We start from the raw sequence: 8781 nt of genomic DNA, 5'->3' as shown, positions 1-8781 counted from the left end.
GGTCAGTCCTTGACATGCTGTTGTATAATTGGGCAGCTTTACTGCAACATTTAGCTGTACCTCTCTTTGGGTTCAGAGCTCCAATTTTACAAGCTTGCACCCAATCTATTTTTGAGATAGGGTTGGGTGAGGAAGCTAAAGGGGTCCTCCTCTCGGTTCTGGAACCCAGTTACTACAAAAAGACCAAATTCAAGGTGATTCAAACAATGTATTCAGTTTGGAGGAAAATACGATGGAAATGGGCAATTTCAAACCATAATTATTATACACCTTTGGCGGCTGCTAGGTTATTACCATCTATTTTCCAGGATTTTTGTCACCATTAGGTGGAGAACACATGGTATTTATATTTTGGGGGATTTAGCTTATGGTGGTAATATTGCTCCTTTTTCATTCTTAAAAGAAAAATTGGGCTTAGGTACACATGAATTTTTTAAGTATTTACAGATACGTAGTTATATGGACAAACTTTTGTTAAGCACTCTTTCTGCACTTCTTAAAAATTCACTTATGGAACTTATTTTGAGAAAGGCGCACATTGGTGCTATGTATCAGAGTTTAATAACAGGTTTACCAGACGACCTTTCTTCTCAAAGTACTGGACTGGATATTAAGCTAGGTAAGAGCGGCATTGATATCCCTTCAATATTGGAGCTGGCTAATTCAGTATTAATTTCTGGGAGCTTACGTTCCCAAAGTTACATGGGCCTTTTCGATCTTTTTTTCACTCCGGCTAAGGTCTCTAAATGGAGTGGCACTAGGGGCCATGGATGTCCAAGATGTGGCCTACTAGCTGCTAATGATGTTCATATGTGTTTTGCATGTCCGAAATTGGCTTTGTTTCTTCAAGATGTTCAATTTTTTATTACTAGTGCTCTGAAGATCCCTGTGAGTATTTCGGCTGAGTTAGTTATAACAGGATGTGAAAATGATTTCCTTTTTACCAGATCAGCCCATGAAACTGCTCTTTTGTGTATTGTCATGTCTGTAATTCGTTTAACCATAACATCCGAATGGATTAACCCTATTACCCCAACGTTTGTTAATTGGAGGGCAAGGATTCTTGCACTTCATAATTTGGAGTCTGCTGTGTTTCAAAGAGGGGGGAAGAGGAGGGCGAGAGAGGGGGTTAAAAATATGGGCTCCATTAACACATTGGTTGCATAACTGAAAGCTATGAATTTGCTGTTTTTTTTCCATACTGTATGTAGTCAAAAAATGTTTACTCTCTACATTATTTAACGATTGCCAGAATATTTTGCCTTTGTATATAAAAGATGGAACAAAGTATGTTTTTCAAGCTGAACAATAAAAAAAAAAAAGGAAAACACAAGTGATGCAGGCACTTGTTGTCCATGTTCTGGTTGTTTGAGTTCCTGCCCTCCAGTACTACGTGTAATTACGCAACATGGTGTAATTTCACATAATAATCATAATGCAAAATTCAAAAAATTACCAAATTAGCTGGTGGAATTTACTTTTTGCCCAGACCTAAATTCTAAGGGTGGGGACCTCTGATCAGAGTTAAAAGGTGATGGGGAATGAAAGTACTGGAAACCATTGTTTTTAATGTTGTCATTCTTTTAATGTTTTATATGCTTGTCTGAATTTGCCCCACTTTGAACTCAAATCTCAATACAGGCAAGAGTACATACCCATGATACTCTTTCACTATTCAGAATGATGACAATGATTATTATGGTTGGAAACTTGATTAGGAAACGAAATAATTCTATGAAAGTGATGTAGAATGTGAACTGAATTTACTGATGACTATTGAAGTGTCTTGAACTGTGCGAGAGTGATGGACTGTGAACGCATGGTACTGTATTTACACATATGAGGCATTGGCATAACCATAACTCACGTCAGGCATGTTTTCTTGGTCATGCTATCATTGTCTACAGAAAGTGCCCATCTCTGATGTAGAGCAACTCATGAATCCCGGCTCCCAAGACATGAAAACTAACGGTATGCTCAGGTGAAGATGTCGGAGCAATTTGGAAACCATCCTTACCCATTCATATGAACTTAGGGCCTCATGTATGACATAATGGCATATCGCAGTGCGGCAATGCATCTTGCTGTGCTGCCGCACGCCAAAGTGAAAGGGCAGGAATGCACCGTATTCATGCAATCTGGAGCATTCCTAGCCTCTCTGCCTCTGCAGGTGCCATTTTGGCAGCCTAGTGCCAACGTAGGGCAAGGGTGCTTTTATTGCAGGCAGGATTGTTTTGTGCAGGAAGGAGCACCTTCCTGGACAAAAACAATCCTACAAGGCGTTTCCTCTTTCCATGTGTGTTGCAAAATGCAGCACACATGGAAAGAGGAAAAAAACGAGGAGAAATAAACATATTTCTCCTCATTACTACTCACCTAGGGACGTGTACGTATTTGACATGTCCCTAGGTTTACATCACTTTGTAAATCTGGGGCAGTATCAAATTCCATGGGTGTTCTGTGGGAAAAGCCACCGCAACACCCATGAAATGCCTCTTGGGAGATCTTCGCCTTACACATGATTTATGAGGCCACTGAAAGCCACGCAAAGTGGCTTTGCAAGGATTCATAAATCATCATGAGAGCCCTGCGTCACACATGTACCACTTTACATGGTGGAAATCTGATGCAGGGCTCTCATTAACCCCTTTTAGCGCTGATGACAAAGCCAGCTCGTCATGGGTGTTACCTGCCCTGCGCTTATGACGAGCTGGCTTTGTCATGAACAATGGGATTTCAAAGGATCCAGCATGCAGCGGGAAAACCCCTAGCAGCCAAGGTGTTAATAAGCATGTTAGGTTAGCACCTGCTACTGTGAAAATTCCTTTAATTATTGTTTTTGTGCAGGAAGGCGCCCCTTCCTGCACAAAAACAATCATCCCCTCAATGTAGGCACCCTTGCAAAATGAGGCAAGGGTAACTGCGCTGGCTCACAGCTTCTGTTTCTGCATCGGCGTAGGGGAGAAGGACAGGAATTTTGCTGTATCTTGTAGAAGGCTTGCTGCACTGCCCTGCATCAAAATATTGTAAATTAGGTTCTTTGGACCCCTACCCTCACTTTTTTTCCAGCATAAGCACTGCTCTTTCAAGGTCAGAGTCCTGTGTGCATTTATCTCACATGCTTTGTATACTTTGCTCACCTGTTCATCAGGTTTCTAATCTGGTCATTTACACATGTGGTCCTTGGCAAATATACCAATGTCACCAAAAAAACATTTCAAGGGCTCAGTTTTCAGGGATATGGCTCTAGATACACAAAAGAGATCAGTGCCATATTAAGGACGTCATCAAAAGGTGCACAAATGTTTCGCGCCAAAAATAATGTCAGCGTTTGTCTGGTTGTTTATTTTTCCTGCTCGCATACGCCGATGCTTTCACTGGATGATCTTAAATGCAGTTTCCCCAATCCAATCAAGTTCTGAACTTTCACGATGAAGTGATAAGCTCAATAAAATTCAGAAGGATTAAAGGATGAAGTGGAAAATGAAAGCCGAGTTGTGTTTCTGTAGAAGGTCTTGCACACAGCAGCAGGAAGATAAAAAACAGGCAGAATAATATGAAGTCATCTGCATAAACCCCTTTAATAGAAAAAACTCAAGTCTTCAAAAATCCTCCCTCCCACAGCAGATGGCTCTGGCGCTCGGTGACAAGCTCACTGAGGTTAATCCTGTTATAAGGACTTTTTCCACTTTTCTTTATCAGGAGGATATAAGGCCAGAGAGGGAGAAATGCCAAATGCAGATTGGATTATTAATTCGCAGAATCTCCCACAGCTTTTGGTGGAATTTTCCACTTCAGGCACCTTGGTAATTACTTTTCACTGTGCTCTTATTCCTGAGATATGCCAGATGACCTAAGCATTTTTAGTGATTCGAGAGCAAAAGTTACATTGGAAAGCTGCTGCCTGATATCTTGGGAAACGTGGCACACATTTACTGTTACTTTTACATTTTATCGATTTACAAAGCTCTATAGGAAAATGTATAACTTGAATGTTTCCAAGCTTATCACTTTTCCACTTTTGTGTGGAAAGCCAGACACTTGCAACGATCTATGTTGAATGCATTCTTATTTAATACAAACAGCATTGTTCTGCATTCAGGTATGATTCTGAGCTAAGGGATACATTCCAGTACTTGTTTAAACAAAAAATTGTACAGGGATAGAAGTGTCAAATGATGTTGTAATTGTTTTGTAGGAATTGAAATCTCGGGAGAAGATTTACAAGGAACAGACGCATCTGCATAGATGCGTCAGTTTCCTTGTATCAGTACAACATGTCCTTGCGCCATTATGGATGTGCTGTATTTACAATACAGTGCTACATGGGTCCAAGGATTAACAGATGCGTCAGAAAATCTGGCGCATCTGTTGACGCAAATGTGATGCATTGCTGGAGTTGTTCATGAAAGTGACGCAACTCCAGGAATGCGCCAACAATAGATGGGTGAGTCCCATTCAAAAAGCCCAGCATCATTCCTCACACCTGCTCTGAGAAGGTATAGGGATTTTGACACAGTGAAGGCCTAGAGTGATGCAGTGAAATCTTGTAGATTTCACCCTGCATACATTAAACCTGACGCAGGTATGATGTGATGCAGGGCTTTACAATGTGACGCATCTCCTTAGATGCGTCACGTTGTAAATGGGGCGCAAAATTTATGCCGTGGCTGCATCACAAAAATGACGCAACTGCAGTGCAAAAGTCACACAAGGGGCTTGTAAATCTTCCCCAGGGTATGGTATTTAGCACATCTTATAATTAACGCACCCTTTGTAGATTTGACAGATTTCACTAGGAAAAAACTGTATAAATTAATCGGGGTACCTGCATGGCTAAAAGAACAATACATCCTTGAGCTGTATGTTAAACACTATAGGGCCCGGCCCCCCAGCTTGCTCCCTCACCCCGCCCTCCACGTCAAGTGATACATCCCACAATCAACTTCAGTACTACCAGAAAGTGGGTGTAAAAGGGCCATGTTTAATTTTCAACATTCATAAACATGACTAAAAACAGTACATATTAAAATTGATAAACTTCATATCACACTTTTAATATTGACATTCAAAATTATCATAACTATCTATTAAGACTAATTACTTTCTCCCCAGCACTAAGTGGCCCTCTGGCTCGCATCTCCAAATCTGAGAACCCATGCAAGGCGCAACTCACCTTAAAATATGGATTTAGTTTCGCCCCAGGTGCCCCCCCTAATAAATTCGAACTAGAAAAGGATATCAGAAGCTTTTTTAGAAAAGTGAAGTTGAACAGATTCTTTGCAGATAGAGAGTATGTGCCAGCACCCAATATAACAGGGTTCAAACCCAAATCAATTTTTACTCCGACTTTAAGTCAGGTAGACAAAAATGTTGAACTATTTGAAAGGTTAGTTGAGATAGAGATTAAACACTGTTTAGACACTGTCAGAACCCATACCCCTCGTGTGAGCGTAATCACTACAGAACATTTCTTGAAGGAAATTGCACGACAAGGAAGAGGTTCTTGGTCAGCATGCATGCGAATCTGGCACTCCAAGATGGCCGCCAGAGTTGCGCCGAGTTAGCGTTCTAGTCTTCCAGCCTCATCATCACCGCAGCTGAGGTGAGGCGCCGTCAACCAGAGAACTGCGCACTTCACCGTGAACCTTGCCTGAGGTAGCAGCTATCCAGTTGTTACCTGTGAAGAAAATCTTCGAATTCCGTTTTCATAGCGTTTTCCCTTTAGAGCTTCCCAGCCCCTTTCCCAGCCAAGAGAAGATCATTTCGGAGAAACTTGCAGCGCGAGATTTCCAGTTTTCCGTGAAGAGTTGTCGAGTGCGTAGGTCCGGCACTGACAACTGAGGAGGAGTCGGCGCTCTGTTTTCTCGGTGAAGAGAGAGAACGGAACAACGTAGATAAGTGTCATCTAGAGCATGCTTAATAGACTGTGAATTACGTAATTCTGAAGTTCTAGCTATTGGATGGTCTTCCGAGAAATTGCGATGTCAAAGACTAGTTTCAAGCAGTGATTAATTTAGTCAAGATATTTTAATCTCCACATAGAACTGTCAAGTTGAGAGAATTCATGAGGTCCTAAGTTTTCAGTCATCGAATAGTATCAAGGAAAAGCACGAAGTAAAGAACTTTAAAGCCATACTCTTGAATCCCGGAGAGAAGGTGCAATTCAGCAAAGAAACTCTCATGCACGCTGATAGTACAGAAGAGAGGCTAACTCTGGAGATTTACTTGGTAGGTCAGAACCCATAGGGATTGTAGATAGGTTAGATAGAAAGAATAAGAAGCTAACAATTTGTTTCTCTCTTCCCTGTTTGCATTAGTCATGACAAGATCTGCCGACCGGATCTGAAGACAAGAATCTGCCAGACAGTCTCTTCTCTTCTCTCTCTTTTGTTATTTTATCCAATCCCCCTTCCCTCGGGATGATGGCTTAGAGGCTCATGTTATCTGTGGGCTCTGGGTTATCGTTCAGAGTGGATTTGGGAATCGGCATCTCTGTTCCTGTGCAGTCCAATACCACAGAGTTTTCTGCAGCCTGACAGACTCACACCATGGCTTTACAAAGAATCTGCCCCCAAATCAGAGAACAGCCCTTAATGATCTGCAGAATTGTAGATAGGTAACGATAGAACCAGCAGATAAGGGGGGGGGGGGGGGAGGGGTGGTCTTCAACAGTACAGATTATGACATGAGGATGCAGGCCCTACTGGACATTGCAGACCATTACACCCCCCCCACTTTTAGGATGGTGGACAGATTAAAAAAGGATGTCTCCATTTTCCTTAACCAAGGTAGGGAAAACGATTATATTTGTGACGATGAATATAAGTTTTTATGCAACAGTAATCCTATAATTCCAGCAATATATGGATTACCTAAAATCCACAAAAGCACTTCAAATCCACCAATGAGGCCCATTGTAAGCTTAAGACAAAAAACGGGCCTCTGTGAGTTAATTCAGAGGTCCGGGGGGATATGAGAGGGGATGTGGAGTACGTCCTCCCTTATAATTATAATACAACAATAAATACTCCAAAGGAGACCCACTCTGAAATCCACTGGATCAATGTGGGTAATGATATTGAGGATAGACCCTACGGGTTGGGTGAGATTATACAACTAAACACTCAGGGTGTGTGTGATATGCTAATCATACCTATGTGGTGATAAGGGGGCAACACTAGTTGTTTTTAGTTACCCTCACACACCCTAGTGGTGTCATGCTTCATCATCGGGTCACCTGGACTTCTATAGGTCCAGGTGGGCTCAACCACAGTATTGGGAAGCTCTTATGATATTGAAGGCAGATGGATATAAATAAAATACCTCAGACAGTACCCAGGTATCCCTTTATTCGTGGGTCTGTATGGGTAATTAAAATTAAAGATAAAAAGGGTTTCGTCAGGATTTTTATGGTCCTATGACCCTAGTGAGATGCCAACATGTTTCAGTCCTAAATTGGCCATAAAGGTCCTGGACTTTCTTCAGGGCAAAAGAGGAACCCACTATGTGTGTGGATATTAAAGAGGCGGAATTCCCTACTCTTTACAATGTAGCAAGGGAAGATAGCTTCTCCTCGTATTAATGTGTAATGCCAGGCTCCATCTGGGAAGAAATTAAGGCAAAAAAACATAATTATACATATAGACGTTCTCCATATATTGTGTAAAATCCCACGCGTGGCACACCGACTATTCAGTGAACATGCTAGAACTGTGGAGAGCTAGAGTGCTCTCATGCTATGTCACTCAATATTTTAATGAAGTGGCATTTATTCGTGACATCCAGTATTCTGTGTCAAATATCACACACTTATTGAATTCAATCGATGTGACATTGTGAAGTGAAATACCAGCACAGTGGTCGTAGTCTCAATTGCAATGAAAAGTAATTCTGAATTCACACACTCTTATCCATTGTCTGGTTATCGTGTCCTACACTCACACCCATTCACACACATCATGCATACGTCGTATTTGCACCTTAAGCACTTACCCAATAAATGTTGGGCGAGGGCTTCTCAGTCAGCGAGAAAATGGGGCTTGTACACCTATCCAAAAGGGTGTTGGTAAATGGTATGTCATTAGCAGTTTACCTATAGAGCAGTCAATACACTAGATCGACTTCTCAGCGTATGAGAGACCCAATAAAATAGGTCCGATATTATCGTAAGTACGCGGCGGGCTTATTACTTACTTTAAATGAAGAAGCTCCCTACCGTGAACCGACTCTCTCGCGTCCCGGCTCGTGGCTGCTGGTGAAGCCGTGGACGGAGAGAGTATTGTTTATTTCCGACGCGGCATGACGCAGATGACGTCGCCGGCGGAAACAGAACCCTCCTTGAAGCAAAGGATGCTGGGAATTGTAGTTTTTAACGACTACAATCACGTAGTTTCGGGTCTAGTAGACAGCGTATACGCTGTTATCTCGTTCTTCATCATAGTGTTTCTGTTTCTTGATTCAAAAGGTTTTAGAAGCAAGATATGTGATTGTCATGCTATGAAGTAAATAAAATCGTATGTAGTCATATTACTATGGTGTTTATTAAAAACGGGGGCGCACTGCTCTAATAAAGGTCAGGTTATGTCTGGCCGTGGGTGTGAATCTGGACTAAATTGTGGAGAAGCTAAGTGATGTCGAAACCATGTTGGTGTGTAATGCAGAAAAAATATCACTTATATCTGACATCATTATGTATTGGTAACAAAATGTAACTGTATCCTGAGTTGATAGACTACGTCGTGTGTGTCTACAAATTCAGTGCTCGGTGTAGGATAGATC

The 8781-nt window shown here is 41.7% G+C and overlaps 1 long non-coding RNA gene across 1 annotated transcript; it reads right to left on the bottom strand.

Annotated features, from left to right (window-relative positions):
* Nucleotides 1–7484: 7484 nt before the first annotated feature.
* On the bottom strand, nucleotides 7485–8259 carry LOC147690050 (uncharacterized). The gene is made up of 3 exons (XR_015299772.1): nucleotides 8197–8259; nucleotides 7996–8050; nucleotides 7485–7605 (listed from the first exon to the last, which is right to left on the bottom strand). It is a non-coding gene; the product is annotated as an uncharacterized LOC147690050 (long non-coding RNA).
* Between the last annotated feature and the right edge of the window lie 522 nt (nucleotides 8260–8781).

The sequence above is a fragment of the Lissotriton vulgaris genome, chromosome 9 (assembly GCF_964263255.1).
Source record: "Lissotriton vulgaris chromosome 9, aLisVul1.2, whole genome shotgun sequence".
NCBI classification, from domain to species: domain Eukaryota; kingdom Metazoa; phylum Chordata; class Amphibia; order Caudata; family Salamandridae; genus Lissotriton; species Lissotriton vulgaris.
The sequence above is the reverse complement of the archived record's forward strand: the minus strand, read 5'-3'. Positions and strand labels throughout refer to the sequence as shown.